The sequence below is a fragment of the Malus sylvestris genome, chromosome 1 (assembly GCF_916048215.2).
Source record: "Malus sylvestris chromosome 1, drMalSylv7.2, whole genome shotgun sequence".
Taxonomy (NCBI): Eukaryota; Viridiplantae; Streptophyta; class Magnoliopsida; order Rosales; family Rosaceae; genus Malus; species Malus sylvestris.
In genome coordinates, this window is record NC_062260.1 from 21,750,840 (window position 1) to 21,771,904 (window position 21,065).

A 21,065-nucleotide genomic window follows, 5' to 3' on the forward strand; every position below is an offset into this window, starting at 1 on the left:
GCCTCTCGCCAATGGTTTGCAAAGTTCACGGAAGCTGTTCACGCTGCTGGTTATGTTCAGTCTAAAGCGGACTACTCTCTCTTCACTCGTAAATGTGGAAAGTCTTTTACTGCCCTTCTGATTTATGTTGACGACATATTAATCACAGGTAATGATGAAAAAGCTATCTCTTCCCTCAAACAGTTTCTTCACACTAGGTTTCGTATCAAAGACCTTGGGGATTTGAAATTCTTTCTGGGGATTGAAGTCTCTCGTTCAAAGAAAGGCATATGTATTTCACAAAGAAAATATGCTTTGGATATACTCAAAGATGCTGGCTTGCAGGGTACACGACCTGTCAATTTTCCAATAGAGCAAAACCTCAAGCTCTCAGATTCTGGCGAAATACTCAATGATCCATCTCGATACCGAAGGTTAGTAGGACGCTTAATATATCTAACCATCACTCGACCTGATATCACCTACACAGTTCACGTTCTCAGTAGGTTCATGCATGAACCTCGCAAACCACATCTTGATGCAGCTCTCAGGCTCTTACGGTACATCAAGACTACTCCAGGTCAAGGCTTGTACTTTTCAGCAGAAAATAATCTAAAATTTAGAGCTTATAGTGACTCTGATTGGGGAGGTTGTCGACTTACTCGGAGATCCACTACTGGGTACTGCATTTTTATGGGAAATTCATTAATATCTTGGCGGTCCAAAAGACAAAAGACAGTTTCACTTTCTTCAGCTGAAGCTGAATATCGAGCCATGGCAGGGACTAGTTGTGAACTTACATGGTTACGATACCTTTTACATGATTTGCAACTACCTCATTATGAACCTGTGACGCTTTTCTGTGACAACAAAGCAGCATTACACATCGCTGCTAATCCGGTTTTTCATGAGAGAACTCGACACATCGAGATGGATTGCCATTTTATTAGAGACAAGATTCAAGAAGGTTCAATTGTGACTAGTCATATTCGTTCTGCACAACAGCCAGCTGATGTGTTTACCAAGGCTTTGGGGGAAGTTGCTTTTACTGGAATTTTGCGCAAGTTAGGAGTTCTTGACATTCACTCTCCAACTTGAGGGGGAGTGTTGGAAAGTCAATGAGATTTTACCTTATAAGGATTGATTTAGAAGAGAAATTGATTTGTAATTTATATGTAATTGATACATTAGTTAGTTTCCTTTGTTGTATAGCAAGATTGTAGGACGTCAATTGTATAAATTAAGTTCATCAAATCAATGGAAAATATCCTGGCAGAATATTTTTCCATACCAATTTTATACTTTGGGCCATGTGTGTGTGTGTTTTAGATTGTGTGGGTGTGTGGGTGTGTACCCGTGTGTGTGTGTATGTATATTTAGTGTGTGTGTGTGCTGTGTGAGTGTGTGAGTTTGTGTGTGTGTGTTTAAGTGTGTGTGCGTGTGTGTATATGCATGACATGCATGCATGTGCATGCCGTGCATGTGTATGTGTGTTTGTGGTGTGTATGTGTTTGGGCTTAGGCCCAAACCCCATTTCTTCACCCTAAACCCTTTTAATCCAAAAATCTTAGGACCCTAAACCCAAAACCCAATAAATCCTAATCCTAGTTAACCTAAACCTAAACCCTAATCCAGATGTCAAGCCTAAAACCCATTTGACCTAATTTGACCGTTGACCCCCGGTCAACGTTGACTTTAGGGTGGACTTTTCAGGTTTTCGTCCGGAACCCTTCTTAGGGTAATTCGACGTTCTGAATCCGTTTCCAATGTCCGTTTTCCCAAATTCAATTATTATAATAGAGTTTTATTAATTGGACCCTTTATGTGCTTAGGGGCAATATTTGTGACGTTTTCGTGGTTGCTAGTTTGCATGGCTCTTCGGCGGCTAAGTACTGTGAGTGGACCCCTTCTAAAATGCATGTTTTATAGTAGAAATGCATACATGAAAAGCATGATTTGATGATTACGTTTTACGAAACGTTTTGTAAGATAACATGCTTACTGAGGCCACTTTGAATTATTACTATTTTTCCTATAACCCGTGTTCTTATAGAATATCCGATGGATGACGATATGATATTTAGAACATGTTTCGAACACCTCTTTATAGTATAGATGATGGATGACTTTATACTATGAAGTTATTTTTCAATATATATATGTTCAATGGTTTCGTACTTACCTAGTGGTCCTTTCCGCTACGGGACGTAGGGATAGATTCCGGTCCGTCTCGGGCGACGGTTTGGTGTTGGCATAGGGCCTGGAGTGTGTTTCCTCTGGCTATTTAGCACAGAGACGGGGAGCCGGCATGGGGCCTGAAGTGTATTTTCCTTTGACTGTCTGCTCAGAGACGGGGAGCCGGCATAGGGCCTGGGGGTTATCGGACAATTCACTAGTGATTATTATATATGAGTTATGATTTGAGATACTGCACATCATGCTAGGTTTCGGAAAACCTATGTTTATCATTATATATGTGTTTTCATAAACCTGGGGGTTAGTACGTTGATAACTGTTTTATTATATATATATCAACTTGGTCCACTCATGTTTGTTTTGCGCCCCCTTCAGGGCTTAGAATCGAGGCATACAATCCCGGCATCCAGGCACTTCCGCATCGATGTCTTCGAGTTCTTTTGGTGTGGGACCCATTCCTTTGTTCATTAAATTTTATATCGTTTTTTTTGTATTCTAGTTAGTCATATGCTTTGAACACGTTCCTTAAATGCTTATTCTTTTATATTTATAAGTCTTAGTTATCCTTTATTTTCACCAATTGCATCAATAAATGGCTTTCGTCACCCTCGGGTGTCGGCCAGCACGTGCCTATCCTGGTATTCGGGAAATATCGGGATCAGGGCGTGTCAGATTGGTATCAGAGCGTGGTTTGTTCAGAGCATACTTAGGATCCTCTTCTATTATCGTAAAGTGTTGGTTTTGACATCATTTGGATGTCCAGACTTCTAGATTTGGTGCCATTCGGCGCAGTCGTACGAATCTTCCTCTGTTTGAATTGTCACATTCGGGTTGATATACAAGAATTTGTGTCGGGATTGTGCCTCATCGGTGACGTGTTTGAATTGTTGGACGACTTTCAACTTCGGATCGATGCTCTGCGACGTGCATTCCCTGGGAATGACGGGTAGAGTTGGTGTTACCTGGAAGCGGCATGTTTTAGAAATCTCAGTTTAAGGAAGTCTGGTCAAGACCAGCTGTAAATCCGAAATGGCGATGCCACTCTGCAACATGCGTTCCCTAGGAATTGCGAGCAGAGTCGGCTTTGCATTGAAATCTTGGGAAACGGAAAAATTTTGGCAGTACGAATTGGTTAAGACCAACTGGAGATCTGAAGCGATGATATCACTCTGCAACATGCGTTCCCTAGGAATGGCGGGCAGAGTCATATCTATTGGAAATTGCTTGAAATATTCAAAGTGCGTGCTAAAGAAGCGAGTAAGTGCTAGTGGTGACGACGGTTAGTAGGTGGTAGTTGGTGGGAGCAAATCAATGTTCTCGGACTCATTACCACCGAAGAAATTTGGGTGAATCTTTATAACAATTCTTGGCGATTGTTCTATCGATTACCTTCTTGTTTACTCAATGAAGAAGACAAGTTCACGAACCTTTGATCGTCGACTTCACATCAAATCCTTCGGGAGTTGACTTCGTCTAGAGATTACACTTTTCTTGGGAAACTCCTCGGTAGCAGATGTTGTTCCCATCAATTTCCCAAAATGGAGTTACGATTCTCGTTGTTGTGGTAGTTGGACTTGGATGATGAAGATCTAGTTTTGTTTGGATAAACAAATTCCTTGAATTTCACCTGGGTCTGGTACTCGGTGGTAAAATGCCCCTTGTCCTTGTACTTTTCGGTAGAGGTAAACTTAACCTCTTGCTTGTAGCCCAACTGACCAGTGCTCTTGTCCGTTAACTGTTTAGCCTTGTAATTTTCAGTATAATGGCTTGAAACTCTACCATATTCATCATTGTACGAAGATCGAGCTTGACTCTAAACTTCTCTGGACTCATTGAGCTTTGGTTTGCTTAGAGGCATCACTTTAAGGTAGCCAATCGTGTCACTGCATGCATACGCAGACTGCTTCATATCTTTCTTCATCGTCATTCTGTTGATTCAGAGGTTCTATGTTTAATTTTAAACTTTGAAACAGCTCTCACAAAGTATTGTGAATTTCGAAATGTCTTTGGCCTCGTCAAATCTTATTAACAGTTCTTAACTATTCTTGAGATTAGACCTATTCCTTTTGGCTAAGAAACCCGTCAACCTTATTGTGATGATTAGCCAAATAATCATAAACAGTGACTTCTATTTCTGCATCTTCATTTTCCTTCGCTTGTTTGTTTCTCAATGTAAATTGAATCATGCCGGAACAAAAATAAATAAATTTGTTCTCAGCATGGTTTCTGGTTTAAATCCCGATATCTTGTACTCCAGTTTTAATGGACTTGTTTTGACTCTCAAATTCTTGAGTGTTCTTTTAGCCTTACCGACATGTTTTCTCGCTCAATCAGTGAGGAATTCACGATCGATCGATTCGGCGGAAGTGTGCACCCAATTCTTATCGTTTTGGATAGGAATGATGGGAGTATAATATTTTGACAAGCTTACCAGACTTACCAGAAAGAGTTCCTCGTGGGTGTGAAGTTTGAGTCGTCTTTTGGTAAGAGACCGGTGAAAGATTGTGATGCAGATGAGTAGCATATTGCATCACTATCTTCACGCTAATTGAATGGTCACCATTCATTATCTTGCTACAATTCATAACCATCATATCTTACTCTAGTACATCTTTTCGATGATGTGATGTGTTCGCCTCAACGCAGCTTTCCACTACCTCTCACCAGGATCATTCGGTTCGAGAGCACATGGGCGTGAGGTTTGAGCGGTCTTTTAGTAAGAGTTGGTTGAAGGTTTTAGTACAGAAGGTCAGCATATTGTATCACCATCTTACTAGAATTCATAGGCATCACATCGGTTATTTTCCAACGATATGTGTTCATCTCAACGCATATTTCCACTGCTTCACTTCTTAACCTTATTGTTGTGAGTAGGTGGATGTCGAAACACTTATAGCAGATCTGTTTGGTGCACTCTGGAATGACACCACCGCGTTGTCGATGTGAGAATCGGAAGATCTTTAAACTTCTCTTGAATGGGGTGTGCTCTCATGGGGTTTTTACGTTGATCACTTGAGAGTCCTTCTTCTTTCCACCAACTTTGACCTTGTTTGACTAGAAGTCTACAACTAAGCAAAAATGGAGAGGTGGATTGAGCATTACAACAACTCCCAAGAGATACTGTGTGTTGAGGAAGATGACTTCTCGTTTTCTGCTTGCTTGGTTCGAGCTTTTGGGTCTACTACTAACATGGTAGCCACTTCCCTTGAATCCCAAGGTACAGTTTTCAAAAGGGTTCTTTACTGGTGAAGCACTGGAGTAGTTAGTCACATTTGGAAGAACTGAGGAGGATAGGATGCTTGGTGATGGATAAAGTTTTACAAGGACAGTTCTTATTTTGTTCGGTTTGAGTATGGCACTTGTTGTTGCATGGTACGAGAGTTGGTACATGCAACACTGGTTAGCAGATGAGTATTGTGAGCTAGTAGTCGGAGGATTGAATTTTCGACGTGTAAAATTGTGCACCCTCAGTTAATTACTGCTTGCTTATCGAGACAACAAATGTGTGATCGATATCACAGGCGGCCGACTGTTGTATCGATAACTTATTTGTTGGGTTCGTTAAGCAAGTGGGCAGGAAGATTCGTCTACGGCAATTGTTACAGATTCGTTATTCTTGGGATTCGACCCAAAGGCACATCTTTTCTCGGAGTACGTGAAGTTACGAATTCTTGGGCGAGACCCACTCTCATCTTTCAGTTTTGGTTTTCAGTATAAGTATTTTAACTTCATTTACTTTGGTTATTTGTTTTTGGTGTTACAAATGTTTTGAGGAAAGTGTTTTCTGTTTTCAATTTTAAATTCAGCTCGAGTTTTTGACCTATATGTTAGTACATATCTATTTTTGACGCTATAGTATTTTGCGTACTTATTTTTGACCTTATGTCAATATATGTTTTTGACCTTATATCTTATTAATGTTTTCTACTTTTACACTGATGGGGATGAAAGTAAGAGTTTGGAGGCATGATAGAGGATTTTGCAACCCGCTCGCGACGGTGTGGCATATTCTCTTTGATGCACCCACTCTGACTTGATTTCTCTTTAGACATATATTCTTTTTACTATTTACGTGTATTTCAGTTTAGTAGGTGATTTTAAATTTCGGGGACGAAATTCTTTTAAGGGGGTAGATTGTTACACCCGCCCCTAATTTAAATCGTATTTTTACTAAGTTTGAGTTTATCTTGTTTTTAAAATTGTTTTGGGTCTTAAATGGTGTGCCCAAGGGGCCCACCCCCTGTTTTGTCCCCCGTTCCCTTTCCCTTTCTTTTATTTATTTTCTTTTTCTTCTGAAAAGTCTCTCTTTCTCTCTTCTTCCTCTTCTCTCCCTCGGCACAACTCTCTCCCTCTCACCCGTGCCCTTCCTCCCTGCAAATCCTCACTTCCACACCACATCAATGAAGATGACAGCACCCATCACAACCTCTGCAGTTTTCTCTCACCCGTTGTAGAAAGGACGACGAAATCCCAGAAGCCTCCGACGAGCATCGCCCCTTTCGAGGAAATTTCCGGCCAAACTACGGCGAGTTGGTCGGCGTACAAGGTATCAATCTCTTCGTCTCGTCAAGTACTACAACTTTCCTTTTTGTTTCACCCAATTTAGTTGAGTATTGAAGAAGTTATACTCATTTGAATCTTACCCAGTTTCTGGCGAGTCCGACAGATTTCGATGCGTTTTCCGGTCAAACCACGGCGAGTTAGACGTCGTGTGAGGTACCATTCTCTTCGTCTCTTCAAGGGCTACAACTTTTGTTTTTGTCTCGCTTGATTTCGTTGAGTTTTGACAAAGTTATGGCCGTTTAAAGATTGTGCATTTTCCGGCCGAATTCCGGCTTTCTCTCCCATTGGGTCCGGCGACCCACCAAAACCAAGCCCATTGGGCCTTCCCTGCTGAGCCCAACCCTTTTGGTTGTGAGGCCTTTGGGCCATGTGTGTGTGTGTTTTAGATTGTGTGGGTGTGTGGGTGTGTACCCGTGTGTGTGTGTGTATATTTAGTATGTGTGTGCTGTGTGAGTGTGTGAGTTTGTGTGTGTGTGTTTAAGTGTGTGTGCGTGTGTGTATATGCATGCCATGCATGCATGTGCATGCCGTGCATGTGTATGTGTGTTTGTGGTGTGTATGTGTTTGGGCTTAGGCCCAAACCCCATTTCTTCACCCTAAACCCTTTTAATCCAAAAACCTTAGGACCCTAAACCCAAAACCCAATAAATCCTAATCCTAGTTAACCTAAACCTAAACCCTAATCCAGATGTCAAGCCTAACACCCATTTGACCTAATTTGACCGTTGACCCCCGGTCAACGTTGACTTTAGGGTGGACTTTTCAGGTTTTCGTCCGGAACCCTTCTTAGGGTAATTCGACGTTCTGAATCCGTTTCCAATGTCCGTTTTCCCAAATTCAATTATTATAATAGAGTTTTATTAATTGGACCCTTTATGTGCTTAGGGGCAATATTTGTGACGTTTTCGTGGTTGCTAGTTTGCGTGGCTCTTCGGCGGCTAAGTACTGTGAGTGGACCCCTTCTAAAATGCATGTTTTATAGTAGAAATGCATACATGAAAAGCATGATTTGATGATTACGTTTTACGAAACGTTTTGTAAGATAACATGCTTACTGAGGCCACTTTGAATTATTACTATTTTTCCTATAACCCGTATTCTTATAGAATATCCGATGGATGACGATATGATATTTAGAACATGTTTCGAACACCTCTTTATAGTATAGATGATGGATGACTTTATACTATGAAGTTGTTTTTCAAAATATATATGTTCAATGGTTTCGTACTTACCTAGTGGTCCTTTCCGCTACGGGACGTAGGGATAGATTCCGGTCCGTCCCGGGCGACGGTTTGGTGTTGGCATAGGGCCTGGAGTGTGTTTCCTCTGGCTATTTAGCACAGAGACGGGGAGCCGGCATGGGGCCTGAAGTGTATTTTCCTTTGACTGTCTGCTCAGAGACGGGGAGCCGGCATTGGGCCTGGGGGTTATCGGACAATTCACTAGTGATTATTATATATGAGTTATGATTTGAGATACTGCACATCATGCTAGGTTTCGAAAAACCTATGTTTATCATTATATATGTGTTTTCATAAACCTGGGGGTTAGTACGTTGATAACTGTTTTATTATATATATATCAACTTGGTCCACTCATGTTTGTTTTGCGCCCCCTTCAGGGCTTAGAATCGAGGCATACAATCCCGGCATCCAGGCACTTCCGCATCGGCCTCTTCGAGTTCTTTTGGTGTGGGACCCATTCCTTTGTTCATCAAATTTTATATCGTTTTTTTTTGTATTCTAGTTAGTCACATGCTTTGAACACGTTCCTTAAATGCTTATTCTTTTATATTTATAAGTCTTATTTTCAGCAATTGCATCAATAAATGGCTTTCGTCACCCTCGGGTGTCGGCCAGCACGTGCCTATCCTGATATTCGGGAAATATCGGGATCGGGGCGTGTCAAGACGCCTTGGCACAAGCTAGTAGTAATCTTCGAAGTGGGGAAAATTTAGCAGATCAGGTAACAATATATTATTTATTTGTTTGTACTATACCCAAATTTACATTAGCTACTTTGATTATAATTATTTCTTTTCCCTCATTGTGTAGACACTTCAAGCACAAGCTTGGTATAATGCCAAAACCAAAAACAAAAACAAATCATTCACCCCCGGTGGGAATGTTGGAATATTGTCAAAGATTGTCCTAAATTCAGAGTTGTGCATATCGGTCCAGAAGTTGTCATGAACATCACCCATCTACACTCTACGCCCGATCATGTCTCACATGTTCATAAAGATGATGCAGAAGAAGTGCTGGAAATGCCCCATGAACAAGTGCCAGGGTCGACCCGTTATCCAATTAGGCTTTAAGGTAAGAAGGCTTCAAAGAGAAAAGAGAGTGCTTCCAAGAATGATTATGCAAAATATATGGAAGAACTTGCTCACCAAGGTGAATTGACTTTGGCATGAGAAATGGCTAAATTTGAGGTTCATAAGGCTAGAAAGGATGCAAAAGTTGCAGCTGTTGAGAGATTATTTCAAGCTAATGAAAGAGAAAGAAAGCTACTTAGGCAAGAAAGGGAAGCGCTTTGACATGCCTCGATCCTGATATTCCCCAAATATCAGGATAGGCACGTGCTGGCTGACACCCGAGGGTGACAAAAGTCATTTATTGAATGCAAATGCTGAGAATAAGGAATAAATAAGACTTATAAATTTACAAATAAAGAATATGCATTTAAGGAACGTGTTCAGAGCATACATCTACCTAGAATACTAAAATAATTAATATAAAATTGAATGAATAAAAGAATGGGTCCTACATCAAGAGGACTCGAAGATGCCGATGCAGAAGTGCCTGGACGTTGGGATTGTATGCCTCGAACTCTAAATCCTGAAGGGGGCGCAAAACAAACCTGAGTAGACCAAGTTGATATATATATATATATATATATATATATATATAATAAAGCAGTTATCAACGTACTAACTCCTATGTTTTATGAAAACACATATATATATCATGATAAACATAGGTTTTCTGAAACCTAGCATGCCGTGCAATGTCTCAAATCATACCTTGTATATATAATAATCACTAGTGAATGTCCAATAACCCCCAGGCCCCATGCCAGCTCCCCATCTTTGAGCAAATAGTCAGAGGAAAATTACCCCCAGGCCCTATGCTGGCTCCCCGTCCCTGTGCTAGTAGCCAGAGGAAAAACACTTCAGGCCATATGCCAACACCATAACTGTCGCCCGAGACAGACCAGAATCTGTCCCTACATCCTGTAGTGGAATAAGGACCACTAGGTAAGTACAAAACCATCGAACATACATACATTTGAAAAACAACTTCATAGTATAAAGTCATCCATCATCTATACTATAAAGAGGTGTACAAAACATGTTCTAAATATCATATCGTCATCCATCATATATTCTATAAGAACACGAGTTATAGGAAAAATAGTAATAATTCAAAATAGCCTCAGTAAGCATGTTATCTCATAAAACGTAAGCATTAAATCATGCTTTTCATGTATGCATTTCTACTATTAAAACATGCATTTTTAAAAGGGGTTCACTCACAGATACTTAGCCGCTGAAGAGCCACGCAAACTAGCGAACACGAAATCATCACAAATAATTGCCCCTAAGCACATAAATGGTACAATTAATAAAACTCTATCCAAATGATTTAATTTGGGAAAATGGACGTCAAAAATGGATCCAGGACATTGAATTACGCTAAGAAGGGTCTTGGTTAAATTTTGCAAAATGTTAACATAGGAATATTCCAGGAATTTTCCTTGGAATATTCCAACTGGATCTGGGCTAGGTTGGTGAGTTTGGGCTGAAGGGTGCTAGGCCCAAAGACCTAAATTCAAAGGATTTAGGGTTTAAAGTGCATGGGCCTAAGGCCCTAGAGAGAAATGGCCCAAAGGCCTTTAAATTAACAACATAATTAAAAAATAAAAGAAATAAAAGAGTTGGGTTGGGTTGGGTTGGGCTGTCCAGGGTTTTGGGCTTGGCATGAACGGCCCGAAGGCCTGGGATAAAAGGTTAAAGGGACACGGGTTGGGCTGCCCTAAGGGATGGGTCATAAAGGGTTTTTAGGTTAGGTTGAATGGCCCAAAGGCCTATCTACAAGGCCCACATTTTACACAGCCCCAAGGGCCTAGTTCGAAGAGGCTTTGGGCTTGAAAGGCAGACCTGAGTTCAAAACATGGGTCGTCGGGCCCAAAGGAAGGAAAATGCTGAAATTCGGCTGGAAACCTGAACAAACTTTAAACGTTAATAACTTTGTCAATACCCAACTCGCCGTGTTTTGGCAGGGAAACACCTCGAAAGCCGCAAAGATTGCCGAAAACTGGGTAAGATTCAAATGGATATAACTTCTTCAATACTTAACAAAATTGGGTGAAACAAAAAGGAAAGTTGTAGTACTCAGCGAGACGAAGAGGTTGATACCTTAAACGTCGGCTAACTCACCATGGTTTGGCCGAAAAGTGGCCTGAAAGTCACATGTATTTGTTGAAATCTGGGTTTAGTTCTCTGAGGTGGTTTTCCTGTGTTAAAACATCCCCAAGACAGTACCTATTTTCATTAAAATCACCAAAACGTTGAAAATGATGAATAAGTGATGGTATTTCGAGCCTCACCTAGTCAGGAATAGTAGAACTTGCTGGAGTGGGTGTGCTAAGCATGTTTGAGTGGTCTCTGTGCTTCACAAAGGATGAGGGAAAGACGAAAGGCCCAACGATGGTGGTGCTGTTGTCGTGTGTTTGTATGTTTGTTTGTGTGTGTGTGTTCGACGGTGAGGAGGGAATAATGAGGTCAAGAGAGAAGTGCAGAGAGTTTCGGGGAGAGAAAGAGAGAGAGATAGAGAAAGAGTTATAAAAATCAGAAAAAGAAAGAAAAGGGGAAAGGAATCGGGGGACAAATCAGAGGGTGGGCCCCATTGGGCTCACCAATTAAGACACAAAAACCATTTTTAAATAAAAACCTAAAACTACCTTTAAAATTGAGGGTGGGGTGTAACACGCTTAGAGAAGAAAGAAGGGCTCAACAAGATCGTGACATTATGAAGGAGCCTGTAGAGGCGATGTCTCTGAATTCTAAATATTTTTGGAATTTAGAGAAAGCGGATGTGGTGCGAAGGAGGCATACAAGAGAAGCGAGAGCAAGAGGAGATGATCCTAGCATGACAAGAGGAGATGATCCTAGCACCAGAAATTGGTTAGGTGATGATTTTCCATTCACGAGGGACTAGGGAATTTGTTTTTAATCGGAGCCCATAACTTTCCAATCATTTTGGGTTGTAATTTCTTATTTATTGAATAGAGTACTTTATGTTGTTTCCAATTTATTGAATTTAGTACTTTATTTAAACTAAGAGTATATTTATTTAATTTGGTAATTTATTTAAACTAAGAGAATTTTTATTCAAATGACATAAACACACCAAATAAAATTACAGAAACATACCAAATAAAATTACAAACATACAAAATGAAAAAAAACTCACTAAATGAACTTAAAAAACACACCAAATAAAATTAAATAAACACACCAAATAAAAACAAACACACTAAATGAACTTAAGTTTCTTGAGCTTGTTTCAATTCCCATTGGTGCTCTATCAAGTCAATTTGCCGGCCATTGTGCATATATGGGTTCTGAAGTGCAGTACATCGTTGAATGAGCTTTTCATTGTAATGTCCATCCCTTTGTTATGGCTCTTGTTGCATGGGTTATTCGGTGGCATCATGAGCACAATATATTTGTGTTCTAGAATTGTTCATCGTGTCTGCCTCATATTCATCAATGGCATCATAATTGTACTCATTTTTCATAATCATGTTGTGAAGAATGATGCACGTCATCATGATGGATCGAAACGACTCTAAATCAAACATTTTGGCATCACCCCTGACAATCGCCCAACGAGCTTGGAGGATACCAAAACAACACTCCACATCCTTCCTACACCTCTCTTGATAGCTTGCAAAGTGTTTTTCCTTTGCACTTCGCGAACGTGGCACTGTGACAAATGATGACCACCTTGGGTAAATGTCGTATGCTAGGTAGTATGGCCTGTGGTACTTATGTCCATTGACCCAATACGTGACTCTTGATGCTTTTCCTTGCAAGACATCATTGAACAATGGGGATTGGGTAAGGACATTGAGGTCATTTTGAGCCTCCGAAACACCCAAAAAAACGTGCCAAATCCATGTATCAAATGAAGCCACCGCCTCCAAAATGAATTTTTTTTTTGCTCATTTTTTGTTCTCATAAGCTCTTTGCCATGCACTTGGACATTTTTTCCAGGTCCAGTGCATACAGTCGATGCTTCCAATGTGAAATCCCATTCCCGGATTTCATTGCTTAAAATTATGTATTCCGCATTTCGTATTCTTAGTTTCGACGTTTTATATGTACGGCGTATTCGACCCCTACGTATTTTTCCACGTATCCTTATATATCTGGATAGTACTTGTCGATACGAATGCATGGGCGCCAACATAATGTGATTCAAAATTATAACGAAGATTTTATAAGGTTTTGAATGTTGAGGATATTTTGGTAAATTGATAATTAATTGGACATGTGATATTTTTGTCAAACCATTGGGTGAGTGTCACGTGGGCACCCAAAAATGCTGGAACTCTCTCTCTTCTCCCTTTTCTCTCCCGTTCTCTCTAGAGTTCTCTCACTCTCTCTCAGCTCTCCCTTTCTTCCTGTGAAACAAACCACCATCATCACCAAAAATTTTGGCTTGTTGAACACCAAAACCACCATTATTTGCATGTCTTCACCACCATAAACCCAGTTTTGAGTTTTGTTTCATTGAAAGCGAATCCTAACCTCGAGGTCGAAGAACAAGGTTTTGGGCTGAGACTTCTAGGCGTGATTCAGACAATTTTCAGTCATCTTTTGAACTCAAAATAGGTAAAAATCGATTCATCTCATCGATTAGATAAATTTTCATGTTTGGGTCGTGTGATTTGGTTGAGAAATGAGAAAGTTATAACGATTTGAAGTTTGCCCAGTTTTTGGCAAACCCGTGACATTCCAGGCCATATTCCCACCAAACCACGGCGATTTAGCCATCAGAAAAGGTATCAATCTGTTCTTCTCGTTCCAAGCTATGATTTTCGTTTTTGAATCACTCGATTTCGTTGAGTATTGACAAAGTTATGGACGTTTAAAATTTGCCCAGAAATTCTGGCGAGTTAGCAGTTTTCCCGCAAACAGCCGTCTTTCGGGCCATTTTCCGGGAACCTACAACCACCATTTGGGCTTTAAGAAGTATAATCTTATTCTATGCTTCTCTAGCTTCGTTTTGGTATATTATGGGTCGAATTTGGGTTATTATGGGTTGAATTTGGGTGAGAAACGAGTTAGATATGGAGTTCTAAAGATTGCCCAGAAAATCTGCAAAATCTGCAGAATCCGGCGAAATTTCGTTAAGGTCTGCCACTTGAACATTATAGCAATCAACAATCAAACCGTTGGATCGTCACCAAACTTTGATACATTATAGTACATAATATTTAAGGACCTTAGGAACTTACAAATCCAAAATCTCATGGTTGGATCTCACGGAGCAAGTGACGTAGGATCTTGGACCATACTTTTGAACGACGGTTTGATTCTCATTAAATGTTGTTGTTGTGGAGGACGTATGGGAGTTTTTCAGTATGTGAATTATCGAAGGAAATCTAAATGTGGACTTGTACTTTGTTTTAGGCGATGATAGTGCCTAACGTCTCAATTCTTCCGCTAGGGTGCGTTAGTGCAGGCTCCAGGTGAGTGACTTTAATATATGTGATATTGGTGATTACCCTGTTTTCTTAATTGTTATCCTGTGTGGATATGATTTGGTTTTATAAATATGTTTTCTATTGAATTGTTATTTTTAATGCTTAGCCATCGATTTATGTTTATGAAATGAGATTTGACATGTATATTTGAAATATGGTTTGACTTGTATGATTGGCATGTTGTGATGAAATGTGAGGGCTAGTAGTGGACTGTTAACCCATTGTGACTGGGATTTTTTGCTTCCATATTGTTTCGTTTCTCGCTTCACTGATTCGTTCTAAGTTTCGTATTTGTGTCTTGTTTCACTTTGTTGAGCTTTTGTTAAATTGAGTAACTTGTGACTTGTCTCGTTTCTTTAAGCCATTGTATATTATGGTTGTTGGCCTTCCGCTCGATTTCGTTGAGTGATCCGGAACTGGGTTTCCGCTGGGGTTCCGTTGAGTGGTCCGGTTCCCTACTCTGTTTGGATTCCGTTGAGTGGTTTGGAATCCCTTGTAATCTGTGATTCCATTGAGTGGTCTGGAATCGTATCCATCTTGGATTTCGTTGAGTGGTCTGATATCCATTGTACTCCACGATTCTGTTGAGAGGTCCGGAATCCCTTTTACTCTGTGATTCCGTTGAGTGGTCCGGAATCCCATTTGGTATTATGGTTCCGTTAAGAGGCCTGGAACCAGATTAATTGCTTTGTTGATTCTTCGGATTGAGTTTGGATTGAGATAGCTTCAGAGATGTAGACTTCAGCCGGACTATGTCGTTGTAGCCTTACTTTTCATTGTGTTGTATGAGTCTATGGTTGTGAGCTTTTGTGACTTGTTTCAGACGAGCCGTTGGATGTCACCATTATGATTTCATAAAATATGATTTTATATTTGATGTATATAAACCGTGATTGATAGATGTTTTATTAGTATCACATACATCGAATTATTGTCACTCACACGAGTTTTGCGGTTTATCCAGATTGTTGTTTGCTCGGTGCACCATTCCCATGGTGTAGGGATGATTGTGCAGGTTTTAGTAGATATGGGGAACTTTGGGGGTAGCAAGCAGAGTTTAGAGGGCTTGGAGTGTTAGGTTACCCTTATACTTTTCCTTAAAAATATGTGATTATTGTTGATTTCAACTCAGTAGTTCAGTTTGTATTGGCATCCCTCTACAGTCTTCTGTCGCGCGTCGATCCTGGATGTACTTCGGGATCGGGGTGTGACATCCAATCATCCCACAAAAACCTCGCACCTCGACCTTCTTTAGAAGCCTTTGCAAGTCCATCTTAGTAGGTTTCCGAAGGTACTCTGCGGTGTAGAGAGATTCGATTGTGGAGCAAAACCTCATTAGGGAGTCATGAATGGTTGATTTCCCTATCCTCGCTATCTCATCCACTTGGTCTGCAGATGCTCCATATGTAAGCATCCGCAAGGCAACAGTAATTTTTTTTCTCAAGAAGGAAACCCATAACACCAAAAACATCATTCTTTTGAACAAAGTAAGAATCATGGTTGCAAACAACAATTATGATTTTATTAAACAAATGTCGTTCCATTCTAAAATGACGTCTAAAGTACGTATCAGGGAATGCACTGTTACGGACAAAATAATCGTCCAAGAGATCCGTACCTCGTCATTGCCTACTTCTATCAATTTTTGCGGAACGCCTAGGCCTGCAGATCTGAGCCACAACTTGGATGACTCGATGGAAATATGAGGCTCTTTGGCTTCTTGCTTCATCATCTATTCTTCTACGCTTCTCATCCTCTTTCTCTTCCATCTCATTTTCACCCACCTGGAGATTGAGCATTTCTTCCCCTTGCTTAAACAATTCTTTCTCTTGCTCATCAATTTCCCACAACGTCCTTGAAGAAGACATTGTAAGAAGGATGCAGAAACTATGAATAATGATAGAGATTTTGATTTTGTTATGTGATTTCTAAGGACGGATGGTGGGTTATATGGAGGAAAAAGAAAGGATTAGGTTGTAGATAATGCCACGTGGCATGCGGTCATTCGTTAAAAATTTGATCGAAATCTATCCTCAAATATTGTAAACAGATTGTGACACGTGACACGAGGTGATTGGTTAAAAATCTTATCGGAAATCTATCATCAACGATTTTGAAAAGGTAACGACATGTGACACGACGGTATTGGATAAACATCTTATTGAAATCTATCACCAAAAATTGTCTTCTTGGATAATGACACGTGGTGTAACGAGAACGATTAAAAATCTTATCCAAAATTACAAATAAAATTATTTTGTATTATTTTATAAAATAAAAAATACTAATATTTTATTGCTTATTGCCATGGCTATTTAGTTTTAGGGGTGGAGATGCAAAAGACAGTTACTGTTCATTAATGGAAGTTACTGTTCACTAGAGGCTATTCAATAGTGAGTTGCCCTAAGAGGCCTTTGCAACGCTGGTGTGAAATCCCGTTCCTGGATTTCACTGTTATAATCTACATAATTGTATTATTGAGATTTTATGTTATTTTTGAGAAATTATATTAATTTATTTGGATTTAGATTTTAATTAAATTAGTTACAAAGTTTGAAGTTTAGAAAGTAATTATCTAAAATTTGTAGACCTTTCGAAGTCACAATTTATATTGTTGAATAGATATCGAGATCATGAACGCATAGGCGAAAGTCGTTTGTGAGTCCAGATTATAATGGTATAGTTATGGACGTTTGAAGTTGTTGCTAAAAAATAAAAAATGAAAATGAAAAGAGAAGAAAAAGCCACGCGAGTGGCTGAAAGAAAAAAAAAAGGAAGCCCAACCTTCCTTTGCACCCGTGCACCAACCTAACTCCATTTTCGGCGGTCTCCGCCATTCTTTCCGTCGATTCATCACCATCCATCGCCTACAACCTCTTCCTCAACCTTCCCCCTACCATCTTCACCCATATTTGAGAGTTTTTAGGCCCAATCTCATGAAGAACTTCACCGGGTTCGCGGGTGAGTTCGACGGTGATTCCGTCGTTCCAGCGACTTGCACCACTTACCACCACCCTTAATGAAATTCCCTTGGACCCAGGAACAAGACCCAACTGGTGGTTGGAGTGTTGGAACACCAAGGAAGCCGAATTGAAGAACACCCACCTTAGGGTTTCGACGGGTGCGAGCCAATTTGAGGGCCTTCCTAGCCAAATTGGACTTGGCCACAGGTATAAAGTTTACTCTACTTGTTGAGACCTTCATTCTTGTAAAATTTGAGAATTTTTGGAAAAAGTCGACTTTCCAATGTGTGACATTAGATTTATGAAATACTTCTTTCGTTACCAAGCATCTAGACCTAGAAGGGAATTATAGTTAAAATGACATCCTTGTTAATCTTGTGCTTATTTGAGTGTGTTTGGGTGGGGTTTAAGAGTTTAGATTGTTTACTAGTAGTTATATTCAAGTTATTAGTAAACGATCCAGTTTCTCTTAATATATATATTGCTGCATATACATGTTAAAAGGGGTAGTGGCATGAGTGAAGAGGTGCTGTTTTAAGTTGAAAAACCATTAACTTTGGGTTGGTTTATTAAAGGATGGAGAATGAAGGTTACAAGCATAGGAATATAACGTTAAAATGTTGATTTCATGGATGAGAAATAATATGTATGGTTACTAGTATAAAAGGGTGAGTGACTTTAATATATGTGTTATAGGTGATTACTCTATTTTCATAATTATTATCCTGAGAGGGTATGAGACGATTTTATGATTATGTTTCCTATAAAGTGCCATCGTTATAGTTTATGATGTGGGATTTGACGTGCATATTAGAAACATGGTTTGCTTTGTGGGTTTGGCTTGATGTGATGAAATGTGAGGACTGGTGGTGGACTATGAACCCATTGTGATTGGGAATTTGTTGCTTCGATATTGTTTCTTTTCCCGCTTTGTTGATTCGTTTTAAATTTAGCATCTGTGCCTTATTTGCCTTGGTTAAGCTTTTGTAAATTTAGTAGCTTGTGCTTGTCTCATTTCTTTGAACCGTTGTACATTATGGTTGTTGGCCTTCCGCGATTCCGTTGAGTTGTGTTCCAGAATCGTATCCACTTGGATTCTGTGAGAGATGGTCCGGAATCTCTTCTACTCTGCGATTCCGTTGAGTGAAGTTCCGGAATCGTATTCACCTTGGGTTTCATTGAGTTTGGATTAAGATAGCTTCAAAGGTATAGGCTTCGGCCGAACTATGTCGCTCTAACCCTACTTTTCATGGTGTTGTATGAGAATATGATTGTGAGATGTTGTGATTGTTTCAGACGAACCGTTGGATGGCTGGGTGACTCCTTCGGAGTTTGCGAAGGTTTGGTATTAATTTCTTATGAATGATTCATATTCAAAGCTTATAAACTGTGATTGATAGTTGGTTTTATCACTATTACCACACTTTGTATTATTGTCGCTCACCTGAGCTTCACAACTTATCCAAGATCTGAATTGCCCAGTGCACCATTTTCATGATGTAGGCACTGATTTTAAATCAAATAGGTCTCGATAGATTATGAGAAACCGATTGATATGTTGGTTCCGTTGAATGGTCCGAAACCCGATGTCGTTGGATTCCGTTGAGTGGTCCGGAATCCTTACTCTTGCACATTCCAAAAGGTTAGTCTAGAACCCTAGATTCGAGCGAATGAGAATTATCCATAGACCTTGTGAATATAAATTAGAATTACCATGTTATTACTCATAACCCAAGTAGGGAATTATATAGAGTTCTCTAATTGAATTGGTGAAATGGTATGTTATCTCATTGATTGATTAACGTAGTTAATTACTAAGATCAGCATCCTTGATTCATGAAGGGATTAATTGACGGGAATTGTGGAATGACGTTGGATATGATTGTTATTATTATGATTATTTAGTGATCAATGTGGCTAAAGAATAATATTGTGCTTCGTTGGTTATTGGATAAGTTACATGTTGTGGATGGAGATATCACGTTGAAAACATAGTGATTTATATGATAGATGGAATGGAAACCTTGAATGTCACGTGGATTTGTTATGTAACCATGAATCTAGTAATTCATGCTTGTTAAGTTCTAATAATTGATTGAGGAATGCTATGTTTTTTTATTTGAACGTATTGTGATAAACGTCGAGGTGTAATGAATGGCAAACTACGAATGGCTTGATCCCAAATGAGGGTACGTAGGCAGTCTAACGAGGAGGTTAGATGCAGCCATAAAGTATACGAAAAATTATATGCAATTCGAGGCATGGCATGTGCTTGATACATATCCTGGGGGACAGGTATGTTAGATATGTGGTTATTTGATGACGTCACGTGTCGATCCCAGACGTATGTCGGGATCGGGGCGTGACAGCTGGAGTTGCTCTCACCATCTCCTTCTTTCTCCAATGCCTGTACAAAGTTCATAGTTGTGTGCAAAGTTGCTGCATTTTCTCCCATTTCTCATCACACTACTGCCCCAAACCCTTATCACTCTTCCTCGGATCAAAGATGATAAAACCCGACCCAAAATTTGAAACCCAAAACCCAGTTGCATGTTTGAGTTCTGGAGCTCAATCTGAAGGAATGTTAGATAAATGACATTATTATTTAACATATCAGGTGGAACAAAATATTGTATAAAATGTCAAATTGCCACATAAACCATCAAATATCATTTTAATGTTTAAAATTTGACATTTTCTTTAGAGATGCTCTAATATGTTATTTCTCATGATCATGCATCCTTCTGGTTCTTACATATAATTATGTTGTTTGGGGGATGCAAAGCCACTTTTACATCTCTCGAGATGTAGAGCTCGTTTGGACGTGCTTTTGAAATGACTGAAAGCACTTTTGATGAAAATATTTTTAGAACCAATCATTAGTAAATATGTAAGTAAATCCTGGAAAAACACTTAAAGTGCTTCCTGGAAGAAGCACATAATTGGTGCTTCTTGCATAAAGCACTTAAAGTGCTTTTGAAGCCCAAAAATATTTTTTCTAAAAGCGCTTTCATTCATTTTAAAAGCACATCCAAATGAGCCTGTAAATTTTAGTTTTGCTCCAATGCGTATAGATCTAAACGAGAAGAAGAAAATTTTGATTTTCAAGTGTTCATTTATTTTTGTGTAGATTTTTTTTTTTAATTTTTGTTAACATAATTTTTTCCCGCACAATTCAATAAAAAAATTTCAAAATTTGGACAACGTTGATTTCATCTCATTTAGACGCTGATTTCATAAGAAAAAAGCTGAAGCAAAACTAGAAAAACTTTGAAGAGGAAATGTTTTGTGTGAGAATTGCCAGTAGTATTTTTTTTTTCTTCAATGATAGAGAACATTCATTAATCGAAGTCCTACCAAAGGGATTGCAATTTACATAGCCTTAGAAATGATCAACATACAGATAGAAGACATCACTTATGCAACATAAATAGGTTTCAATCTAAAAAGAAAAGTTCCACAAAGCCCATAATGTGGCTAATAGAGAATCTTCTAAAAGCAGTAGTGGATGATCCGCCGTAGCTATCCAGAAACAAAAAGCGACCGACAACCCTTGTGTGAGAAACTGAAAAAAAAACCCCG

General features: G+C 39.4%; 1 long non-coding RNA gene across 1 annotated transcript; it reads left to right on the forward strand.

Moving 5' to 3' along the window:
- Nucleotides 1–1,810: 1,810 nt before the first annotated feature.
- On the forward strand, nt 1,811–8,541 carry LOC126619509 (uncharacterized). Its single transcript, XR_007622086.1, has 3 exons — nt 1,811–1,873; nt 2,551–2,601; nt 8,423–8,541. It is a non-coding gene; the product is annotated as an uncharacterized LOC126619509 (long non-coding RNA).
- Nucleotides 8,542–21,065: the final 12,524 nt, after the last annotated feature.